The 11,796-nt window shown below is 52.8% G+C and overlaps 1 pseudogene; it reads right to left on the bottom strand.

Annotated features, from left to right (window-relative positions):
* Nucleotides 1–3,753: 3,753 nt before the first annotated feature.
* On the bottom strand, nt 3,754–9,800 carry LOC140249206 (uncharacterized; annotated as a pseudogene).
* Nucleotides 9,801–11,796: the final 1,996 nt, after the last annotated feature.

The following is an 11,796-nucleotide window of genomic DNA, read 5'->3' as shown; positions in this document are numbered from 1 at the left end:
CCCAATGTCTCCCTATGGGTCTCAATGTCTCTCTATGGGTCTCAATGTCTCTCTATGGGGCACAATGTCTCTCTATGGGGTCACGGGGTCACAATGTCTCTCTATGGGTCCCAATGTCTCTCTATGGGTCTCAGTGTCTCTCTATGGGTCCCAATGTCTCCCTATGGATCTCAATGTCTCCCTATGGGGCTCTATGTGTCCCCATGTCTCCCTATGGGTCCCAATGTCTCCCTATGGGGCTCTATGGGGCACTATGGGGTGTCTATGGGGCTCTATGGGTCTCTATGTGTCCCCATGTCTCCCTATGTGTCCCCATGTCTCCCTATGGGGCACAATGTCTCCCTATGGGGCACAATGTCTCCCTATGGGGCTCTATGGGGCTCTATGGGGCTCTATGGGGTGTCTATGGGGCTCTATGGGGCACCTATGGGGCAGCTATAGGGCGCTATGGGGTGCTATGGGGCACTATGAGGCAACTATAGGGCTCTATGGGGCTCTATGGGGTGTCTATGGGGCTCTATGGGGCACTATGGGGCTCTATGGGGTGTCTATGGGGCTCTATGGGGCTCTATGGGGCAGCTATGGGGTGTCTATGGGGCTCTATGGGGCTCTATGTGTCCCCATGTCTCCCTATGGGTCCCCATGTCTCTCTATGGGTCACAATGTCTATGTGTCCCCATGTCTCCCTATGGGGCTCTATGGGTCCCAATGTCTCTCTATTGGTCCCAATGTCTCCCTATGGGTCTCAATGTCTCTCAGTGTGGCTCTATGGGTCCCAATGTCTCCCTATGGGTCCCAATGTCTCTCTATGTGTCCCCATGTCTCCCTATGGGTCCCAATGTCTCTCTATGGGGCAAAATGGGGCATAATGGGGATGTATGGGGCTGTATGGGGCTCTATGTGTCCCCATGTGTCCCTATGGGTCCCCATGTCTCCCTATGGGTCCCTATGTGTCCCCATGTCTCCCTATGGGGCTCTATGGGGCTCTATGTGTCCCCATGTCTCCCTATGGGTCCCCATGTCTCCCTATAGGGCTCTATGGGTCCCAATGTCTCCCTATGGGTCTCAATGTCTCCCTATGGGTCTCTATGTGTCCCCATGTCTCCCTATGGGGCTCTATGGGGCTCTATGTGTCCCCATGTCTCCCTATGGGTCCCCATGTCTCCCTATAGGGCTCTATGGGTCCCAATGTCTCCCTATGGGTCCCCATGTCTCCCTATGGGTCCCAATGTCTCTCTATGGGTCTCAATGTCTCCCTATGGGTCCCAATGTCTCTCTATGGGTCCCCATGTCTCTCTATGGGGCTCTATGGGTCTCAGTGTCTCCCTATGGGGCTCAATGTCTCTCTATGGGTCCCCATGTCTCCCTATGGGTCCCAATGTCTCTCTATGGGACTCTATGGGTCTCAATGTCTCTCTATGGGTCTCAATGTCTCTCTATGGGTCCCAATGTCTCTCTATGGGGCTCTATGGGGCTCAATGTCTCTCTATGTGTCCCCATGTCTCTCTATGGGGCTCTATGGGGCTCTATGGGTCCCAATGTCTCCCTATGGGGCTCTATGTCTCCCTATGTGTCCCCATGTCTCCCTATGGGGCTCTATGGGTCTCAATGTCTCCCTATGGGTCCCTATGTCTCCCTATGGGTCTCTATGTGTCCCAATGTCTCTCTATGGGGCTCTATGGGGTGTCTATGGGGCAGCTATGGGGCTCTATGGGGCTCTATGGGGCTCTATGGGGCTCTATGTGTCCCTATGGGTCCCGTTTCCGACTCTGTGCTGCCCCCTACAGGCGACATGGCGGCGTTGCTCCGTTCGGGCGTTTCCGGCGGCCGCGCGGTGCTGCTGAACGTCATGGCGTCACTTCCGGCTTTAGTCGGGGTCGGGATTGGTTTAGGAGCCGGAAGTGACCCGGAAGTACAAAGATACGTCTGCGGGGTCGCCGCCGGGATCTTCCTCTACGTGTCGTTGTGTGATATGGTCAGCTTCCGGGTCACGTGGGGTCAATGGGGTTACTTGGGGTCATTGGGGTTACTTGAGGTCATTGGGGTTATTTGAGGTAATTTGGGGTCATATGGGGTTATATGGGGTTATATAAGGTCATATGGGGTCACTTGGGGTCACTGGGGTTACATGGGGTCATTGGGGTCACTTGGGGTCACTGGGGTTACTTGGGGTCATTGGGGTTATTTAAGGTCATTTGGGGTCATTTAAGGTCATTTTGGGTCATATGGGGTCACGTGTGGTCATTGGGGTCACATGGGGTCACTGGGGTCACGTGGGGTCACTGGGGTTACTTGGGGTCACTGGGGTTATTTGAGGTCATTTTGGGTCATATGGGGGTCATTGGGGTCACGTGGGTTCAGGGGGGGCACTTGGGGTCATTGGGGTCACGTGGGGTCATTGGGGTTATATAAGGTCATATGGGGTTATATGGGGTTCTATGAGGTTCTGTGGGGTCATATGGGATCATATGGGGTTATATGGGTTATATGGGTTATATGGGATCATATGGGGTTCTATGGGGTGCTATGGGGTTATATAGGATTATATGCGTTTATATGGGGTTCTATGGGGTCATATGGAATTCTATGGGGTTATATGGTGTTATATGGGGTTATACGAGGGCATATGGGATTATATGGGGTTCTATGGGTTCTATGGGGTTCTATGGGGTCATATGGGATTCCACGGGGTTATATGGGGTTATATGGGTTATATGGGGTTATATGGGGTTATATGGGGTTATATGCGTTTATATGGGGTTTTATGGGGTTCTATGGGTTCTATGGGTTATATGGGTTCTATGGGGTCATATGGAGTCATTTGGGATTCTATGGGGTCATATGGGATTCTATGGGGTTATATGGGGTTATATGGGGTTATATGGGGTTATATGGGTTATATGGGGTTATATGGGGTTCTATGGGATCATACGGGGTTCTATGGGGTTATATGGAGTTATATGGCTTATATGGGGTTATATGGGGTTCTATGGGGTTCTATTGGGTTATATGGGTTATATGGGCTATATGGGGTTCTATGGGATCATACGGGGTTCTATGGGGTTATATGGGTTTATATGGGCTATATGGGGTTCTATGGTGTCATATGGGGTCCTATGTGTTCCTATGTGTTTCTATAGTGTGACCCCCCCCCTTTCCCTTCCCCCCAGGTTCCCTCCCTGCTCCATCCGGGCCGTTCCCACCCGTGGCTGCAGCTGCTGTTCAACTCTATGGGGCTGGTGGCCGGGTGGGCAGTGATGGCTGCGCTGGTGCTGATGGAGGAGGGAGGGGAGAGATGAGGGGGGGGGATAATGGGGATGAATGGGGCTGAAATGGGTCGCTATGGGGCTCTATGGGGCAGCTATGGGGCTCTATGGGGCTCTATGGGGCTCTATGGGACAGCTATGGGGCTGGAATGGGGCTGAATGGGGCTGAATGGGGATGAATGGTGATGAATGGGGATGAATGGGGATGAATGGGGCTGAAATGGGTCGCTATGGGGCAGCTATGGGGCTGTAATGGGGATGAATGGGGATGAATGGGGATGAATGGTGATGAATGGGGATGAATGGGGATGAATGGGGCTGAAATGGGTCGCTATGGGGCAGCTATGGGGCTCTATGGGGCAGCTATGGGGCTCTATGGGGCTCGATGAGGCTCTATGGGGCAGCTATGGGGCTCTATGGGTCGCTATGGGGCAGCTATGGGGCTATATGGGGCTCTATGGGGCAGCTATGGGGCGCTATGGGGCAGCTATGGAGGAAAATGGGGCTGAATGGGGTAGAAGTGGGGCTCAATTGGGGGATAATGGGGCTGAATGGGGATGAATGGGGATGAATGGGGCTGAAGGGGGATGAATGAGGATGAATGGGGATGAATGGGGATGAATGGGGATGAATGGGGCTGAAATGGGTCGCTATGGGGCAGCTATGGGGCTTTATGGGGCTCTATGGGGCAGCTATAGGGCGCTATGGGGCTCGATGGGGCTCTATAGGGCAGCTATGGGGCTCTATGGGGCTCTATGGGGCAGCTATGGGGCTCTATGGGGCTCTATGGGGCAGCTATAGGGCGCTATGGGGCAGTAATAGGTCGCTATAGGGCACCTCTTGGGCTCTATGGGGCGCTATGGGGTAGCTATGGGGCTCTATGGGGCAGCTATAGGGCGTTATGGGGCAGTAATGGGTCGCTATGGGGCAGCTATGGGGTAGAAGTGGGGCTGAATGGGGATGAATGGGGCTGAATGGGGCTGAATGGGGATGAATGGGGATGAATGGGGATGAATGGGGATGAATGGGGCTGAATGGGGATGAATGGGGATGAATGGGGCTGAATGGGGATGAATGGGGATGAATGGGGATGAATGGGGCTGAATGGGGATGAATGGGGATGAATGGGGATGAAATGGGGATGAATGGGGATGAATGGGGCTGAAGGGGGATGAATGGGGATGAATGGGGATGAATGGGGCTGAATGGGGATGAATGGGGCTAAATGGGGATGAATGGGGCTGAAGGGGGATGAATGGGGATGAAGGGGGATGAATGGAGCTGAAATGGGTCGCTATGGGGCAGCTATGTGGCTCTATGGGGCTCTATGGGGCAGCTATGGGGCTCTATGGGGCTCGATGGGGCTCTATGGGGCAGTTATGGGGCAGTAATGGGTCGCTATGGGGCAGCTATGGGGTAGAAGTGGGGCTGAATGGGGCTGAATGGGACTGAATGGGGCTGAATGGGGATGAATGGGGCAGCTATGGGGCTGAATGGGGATGAATGGGGATGAATGGGGATGAATGGGGCAGCTATGGGGCGCTATAGGGCAGCTAAGGGGCTCTATGGGTCGCTATGGGGCAGCTATGAGGCTCTATGGGGCTCTATGGGGCAGCTATGGGGCGCTATGGGGCAGTAATGGGGCTCTATGGGGCAGTAATGGGGCTCTATGGGGCTGAAATGGGGATGAATGGGGATGAATGGGGATGAATGGGGATGAAATGGGTCGCTATGGGGCTCTATAGGGCAGCTATGGGGCGCTATGGGGCTTTATGGGGCAGCTATGGGGCTGAATGGGGTAGAAGTGGGGCTGAATGGGGCTGAATGGGGCTGAATGGGGCAGCTATGGGGCGCTATAGGGCAGCTAAGGGGCTCTATGGGTCGCTATGGGGCAGCTTTGTGGCTCTATGGGGCTCTATGGGGCAGCTATGGGGCTGAAATGGGGCTGAATGGGGCTCTATGGGGATGAATGGGGCTGAATGGGGCTGAATGGGGATGAATGGGGATGAATGGGGCTGAAATGAACCCAATGGACCCAATAGAACCAGTGGAACCAATGGGACTGATGGTACCAATGGACCCAATGGACCCAATAGAACCCAATAGAACTAATAGAACAAATGGACCCAATAGAACCCAATAGACTCAATGGACCCAATGGAACCAATGGAACCAATAGAACCAATGGACCCAATGGAACCCAATGGACCCAATAGAACCAGTGGACACAATAGAACCCAATGGACCCAATGGACCCAATAGAACCAATGGAACCAATGGACCCAATGGAACCAATGGACCCAATAGAACCAATGGACCCAATAGAACCAATGGAACCAATAGAACCAATGGAACCAATAGAACCAATGGAACCAATGGACCCAATAGAACCCAATGGACCCAATAGAACCAATGGAACCAATGGACCCAATGGAACCAATGGATCAAATGGACCCAATAGAACCAATGGACCCAATGGAACCAATGGACCCAATAGAACCACAGGAGCCAATGGAACCAATGGACCCAGTAGAACCAATGGACCCAATAGAACCAATGGACCCAATAGAACCAATGGACCAAATGGACTCAATGGAACCCAATGGACCCAATGGAACCCAATAGAACCATTGGTACCAGTGGTACCAGTGGTACCAGTTACCCCAGTGACAATAAAGGCATTGATGAGCTCCATAGGGGCCTATAACTGCCCCATAGAGACTCTATAACAGCCCCATAGTGACCCCATAGGGTACTAGAGTGACCCCATAACTGCCCCATAGTGATCCTATAACAGTCCCATAGTGACCCTATAACAACCCCATAGTGACCCCATAGGGTACTAGAGTGACCCCATAACTGCCCCTTAGTGATCCTATAACTGTCCCATAGAGACCCCATAGAGTTCCATAGTGACCCCATAGAGACCCCATAGAGATTCAATTATGACCCCTAACAGCCCTATAGTGACCCTATAGGGCAATATAATGACCCTATAACTGCCCCATAGTGACCCCATAACAGCCCCATAGAGACCCCATAACAGCCCCATGGTGACCCCATAAGTGCCCCATAGAGACCCCATAACTGCCCCATAGAGACCCCATAGAGCTCCATAGTGACCCCATAACAACCCCATAGAGACCCCATAGAGACCCTATAGACTCCATAATGACCCCTAACAGCCCTATAGTGACCCTATAGGGCACTATAATGACCCTATAACTGCCCCATAGTGACCCCATAGAGCTCCATGGTGACCCCATAACAGCCCCATAGAGACCCCATAACTACCCCATAGAGACCCCATAGAGCTCCATTGTGACCCCATATCTGCCCCATAGAGACCCCATAACTACCCTATAGACCTCCATTGTGCCCCCATAGAGCTCCATTGTGACCCCATAACTGCCCCGTAGAGACCCCATAACTACCCCATAGAGACCCCATAGAACCCCATAGTGACCCCATAACTACCCCATAGAGACCCCATAACTGCCCCATAGAGACCCCATAGAGCTCCATTGTGACCCCATATGTGCCCTATAGAGACCCCATAGAGTTCCATAGTGACCCCATAACTACCCCATAGAGACCCCATAGGGCACTACAGTGACCCCATATGTGCCCCATAGAGACCCCATACCTACCCCAAAGAGACCCCATAGAGCTCCATAGTGACCCCATATGTGCCCCATGGAGACCCCATAACTACCCCATAGAGACCCCATAAGTGCCCCATAGAGACCCTATAGAGCTCCATAGTGACCCCATATGTGCCCCATAGAGACCCCATAACTACCCTATACACCTCCATTGTGCCCCCATAGAGCTCCATAGTGACCCCATAACTGCCCCGTAGAGACCCCATAACTACCCCATAGAGACCCCATAGAACCCCATAGTGACCCCATAACTGCCCCATGGAGACCCCATAGAGCTCCATAGTGACCCCATAACTGCCCCATAGAGACCCCATAACAGCCCCATAGAGACCCCATAACAGCCCCATGGTGACCCCATAAGTGCCCTATAGAGACCCCATAACTGCCCCATGGAAACCCCATAGAGCTCCATAGTGACCCCATATCTGCCCCATAGAGACCCCATAGAGCTCCATAGTGACCCCATAGAGCTCCATAGAGACCCCATAACTGTCCCATAGAGACCCCATAACTGCCCCATAGAGACCCCATAGAGTTCCATAGTGACCCTATAACTACCCCATAGAGACCCCATAAGGCACTACAGTGACCCCATATCTGCCCCATAGTGACTACATAACTACCCCATAGAGACCCCATAGGGCTCCATTGTGACCCCATAACTGCCCCATAGAGACCCCATAGGGCTCCTTTGTGACCCCATAGAGCTCCATAGTGACCCCATAGTGACCCCATAACTGCCCCATAGAGACCCCATAACTACCCCATAGAGCTCCATTGTGACCCCATAGAGCTCCATTGTGACCCCATAGGGCTCCATAGTGACCCCATAACTGCCCCATAGAGACCCCATAGGGCTGCATTGTGACCCCATAACTGCCCCATAGAGACTCCATGACTACCACATAAATACCCCATAGAGCTCCATTGTGACCCCATAACAGCCCCATAGAGACCCCATAGAGCTCCATTGTGACCCTACATCTGCCCCATAGAGGCCCCATAACTACCCCATAGTGACCCCATAGGGCACTAGAGTGACCCCATAACTGCCCCATAGAGACCCCATAACTGCCCCATAGAGACCCCATAGAGCTCCATAGTGACCCCATAACAGCCCCATAGTGACCCCATAACTGTCCCATAGTGACCCAAAACTACCCCATAGAGACCCCATAACTGCCCCATAGAGACCCCATAGAGCTCCATAGTGACTCCATAACTACCCCATAGAGACCCCATAGGGAACTACAGTGATCCCATATCTGCCCCATAGAGACCCCATAACTACCCCATAGAGCTCCATTGTGCCCCCGTAGAGCTCCATTGTGACCCCATAACTGCCCCATAGACACCCCATAGAGCTCCATAGTGACCACATAACAGCCCCATAGACACCCCATAGAGCTCCATAGTGACCCCATAACTGCCCCATAGACACCCCATAGAGCTCCATAGTGACCCCATAACAGCCCCATAGAGACCCCATAACTACCCCATAGAGACCCCATAGAGCTCTATAGTGGCCCCATAGAGCTCCATTGTGACCCCATAGGGCTCCATTGTGACCCCATATCTGCCCCATAGAGACCCCATAGGGCACTACAGTGACCCCATATCTGCCCCATAGAGACCCCATACCTACCCCATAGATGTCCATTGTGACCCCATAGAGCTCCATTATGACCCCATATCTACCCCATAGAGACCCCATAACTACCCCATAGAGACCCCATAGAGCTCCATAGAGACCCCATAACTGCCCCATATAGACCCCATAACTACCCCATAGAGCTCCATTGTGACCCCATAGAGCTCCATTGTGACCCCATAACTGCCCCATAGACACCCCATAGAGCTCAATACTGACCCCATAACAGCCCCATAGTAACCCTGTAACAGCCCCATAGAGACCCCATAGAGCTCCATAGTGACCCCATATCTGCCCCATAGAGACCCCATAACTACCCCATAGAGACCCCATAGGGCACTACAGTGACCCCATATCTGCCCCATAGAGACCCCATAACTACCCCATAGAGACCCCATAGGGCACTACAGTGACCCCATAACAGCCCCATAGAGACCCCATAACTACCCCATAGAGCTCCATTGTGACCCCATAGAGCTCCATAGTGACCCCATAGGGCTCCATAGTGACCCCATAACAGCCCCATAGTGACCCCATAACTGCCCCATAGAGACCTCATAGAGCCCCATAGAGACCCCATAGAGCTCCATAGTGACCCCATAACTACCCCACAGAGACCCCATAACAAGCCCATAGAGACCCCATAGGGCTCCATTGTGACCCCATAGAGCTCCATTGTGACCCCATATCTGACCCATAGAGACCCCATAAGAGCCCCATAGTGACCCCATAACTACCCCATAGAGACCCCATAGAGCTCCATTGTGACCCCATAACTGCCCCATAGAGACCCCATAACTACCCCATAGACCTCCATTGTGACCCCATAGAGCTCCATAGAGACCCCATAACTGTCCCATAGAGACCCCATAACTGCCCCATAGAGACCCCATAGAGCTCCATAGTGGCCCCATAACTGCCCCATAGAGACCCCATAGAGCTCCATGGTGACCCCATATCTTCCCCATAGTGACCCCACAACTGCCCCATAGAGACCCCATAGAGCTCCATAGTGACCCCATAACACCCCCATAGTGACCCCATAACTGCCCCATAGAGATCCCATAGTGCCCCATAGAGACCCCATAAAAGCCCCATAGTGACCCCATATCTAGCCCATAGTGACCCCATAACTGCCCCATAGAGACCCCATAACTGCCCCATAGAGACCCCATAGTGCCCCATAGAGACCCCATAAAAGCCCCATAGTGACCCCATAACTACCCCATAGTGACCCCATAAGTGCCCCATAGAGACCCCATAGAGCTCCATTGTGACCCCATATCTGCCCCATAGAGACCCCATAACTTCCCCATAGTGACCCCATAACAGCCCCATAGTGACCCCATTACTGCCCCATAGAGACCCCATAGAGCTCCATAGTGACCCCATATGTGCCCCATAGAGACCCCATAACAGCCCCATAGAGACCCCATAACTGCCCCATAGAGACCCCATAGAGCTCCATAGTGACCCCATAGTGCTCCATTGTGACCCCATAACAGCCCCATAGTGATCCCATAAGTGCCCCATAGAGACCCCATAGAGCTCCATAGTGACCCCGTAACTGCCCCATAGAGACCCCATAGAGCTCCATAGTGACCCCATAACAGCCCCATAGTGACCCCATAACTGCCCCATAGAGACCTCATAGACCTCCATAGTGACCCCATAACTACCCCATAGAGACCCCATAGAGCCCCATAGAGACTCAATTATGACCCCTAACAGCCCTATAGTGACCCTATAGGGCACTATAATGACCCTATAACTGCCCCATAGTGACCCCATAACAGCCCCATAGTGATCCCATAAGTGCCCCATAGAGACCCCATAGAGCTCCATAGTGACCCCGTAACTGCCCCATAGAGACCCCATAGAGCTCCATAGTGACCCCATAACAGCCCCATAGTGACCCCATAACTGCCCCATAGAGACCTCATAGAGCTCCATAGTGACCCCATAACTACCCCATAGAGACCCCATAGAGCTCCATTGTGACCCCATAACTGCCCCATAGAGACCCCATAGGGCTCCATTGTGACTCCATAACTGCCCCATAGAGATCCCATAGAGCTCCATAGTGACCCCATAACAACCCCATAGAGACCCTATAGTGCTCCATTGTGACCCCATAACTGCCCCATAGAGACCCCATAGAGCTCCATAGTGACCCCATAACTACCCCACAGAGACCCCATAACAACCCAAGAGCAACCCCATAACAACCCCATAGAGACCCCATAGAGACCCTATAGAGACTCCATAATGACCCCTAACAGCCCTATAGTGACCCTATAGAGACTCCATAATGACCCTATAACTGCCCCATAGTGACCCCATACCTGCTCCATAGTGACCCCATAGAGATCAATGGGGTCCTATGGGATCAATGGGCCCTATTGGATCAAAGGGGCCTTGTGGGATCAATGGGGTCCTATGGGATCAATGGGGCCCTATGGGATCAATAGGCTCTATAGGATCATTGGGGCCCTATGGGATCAATGGGGTCCTATGGGATCAGTGGGGCCCTATGGGATCAATGGGGCCCTATAAGTTCAATGGGGCCCTATAGGATCAATGGGGCCCTATGGGATCAGTGGGGCCCTGTGGGATCAATGGGGCCCTATGGGATCAATGGGGCCCTATGGGATCAATGGGGCTCAATGGGATCAATGGGGCCCTATGGGATCAATGGGCCCCATAAGTTCAATGGGGACTAATGGGATCAATGGGATCAATGGGGCCCTATAAGTTCAATGGGGCCCTATGGGCTCAATGGGATTAATGGGGCCCTATAGGATCAATGCAGCCCTATGGGATCAATGGGGTCCTATGGGATCAATGGGTCCTATGGGATCAATGGGGCCCTATGGGATCAATGGGGCCCTATGGGTTCAGTGGGGCTCTATGGGATCAATGGGGCCCTATGGGATCAATGGGGCCCTATGGGATCAATTGGCCCTATTGGATCAAAGGGGCCCTGTGGGATCAATGGGGCCCTATGGGATCAATGGGGCTCAATGGGGCCCTATGGGATCAATGGGTTCAATGGGATCAGTGGGACCCTATGGGATCAATTGGGTCCTATGGGATCAATGGGTTCTATGGGATCAATTGGGTCCTATGGGATCAATGGGTTCTATGGGATCAATGGGGCCCTATGGGATTAATGGGGCCCTATAGGATCAATGGAACCCTATGGGCTCAGTGG

The sequence above is a fragment of the Excalfactoria chinensis genome, chromosome 2, assembly GCF_039878825.1.
Source record: "Excalfactoria chinensis isolate bCotChi1 chromosome 2, bCotChi1.hap2, whole genome shotgun sequence".
NCBI classification, from domain to species: domain Eukaryota; kingdom Metazoa; phylum Chordata; class Aves; order Galliformes; family Phasianidae; genus Excalfactoria; species Excalfactoria chinensis.
This window is presented reverse-complemented; position numbering and strand designations above follow the sequence as displayed.